Source organism: Octopus bimaculoides, chromosome 19, assembly GCF_001194135.2.
Source record: "Octopus bimaculoides isolate UCB-OBI-ISO-001 chromosome 19, ASM119413v2, whole genome shotgun sequence".
Classification (NCBI taxonomy): domain Eukaryota; kingdom Metazoa; phylum Mollusca; class Cephalopoda; order Octopoda; family Octopodidae; genus Octopus; species Octopus bimaculoides.
In genome coordinates this window covers 13,243,001-13,243,968 of record NC_068999.1, presented here as the reverse complement: position 1 = coordinate 13,243,968, position 968 = coordinate 13,243,001, and positions in this window count along the sequence as shown.

Here is a 968-nt window from a genome sequence, read left to right as displayed (position 1 = left end):
ATATGTGTGTGTGTGTGTGTGTGTGTGTGTGTGTTTGTGTGTGTGTATTTTTAATGTACCCATTTCTCGTCTCATGGAAATGTGTGTATGCATGTGTGGGAGTTTGTGCGTTTTAATATTTCTTGGTATACATCTGCTCGTAATTGAAAGGTGTGGTATGTTGGTATGCGATCTTATATTTCTAAGGAATCATTATCACACAAGCTACGAATAAATGGATCCAATATATTTATGAATGTCCTTTTTATTTTGTTATTGAATGTTACCATTATAGCAATACAATTCTCAATATCCCGCGAAAGATTATCTGATTTCCTTCCATTTGCATATAAATAGGGTTATTAAAGTTGTTTTTTTAATGTATCATAAATATAGGACCTGAGACAATGTTACACCTGATTCATACACGTTTGTTTCACATAATCAGACATAATCAAGAAAACCAACACTCAAGTAAAGAGATATAACATTTACTAAATATAATATTCTAACGGTAATAATTGCATAACTGTAGGTAATGAAACTCAAACATACAAATAAATACACCTTCATACACACACATAAACAATTATGCACACATACGCACATAAATACATACATTCATACATACATACATACATATACACATGTGAGTTTGTGCGTATATGTCTTCGTTTTTGTTTTTTACATACTTAAGTTGTCTACCAGACATAATACAGGAGTATCAAAACAGTCGTGCTTAAAAATATTTTCCTCAGCATGTATTATCTAACTTTATGAAAAGGTGTGAGAACAATAAAAACAGAAAAGCATATAATAAAATGCATATAGATACGTAAAACACACACACGCACACACATGCACACGCACACACACACACAAGTATGAATATATAATTATGTTTATAAACGAGTATTATTTACATTTATATAGGAACATATTTATATAAATATATATGGATCATTATGTATATATATATATATATATAT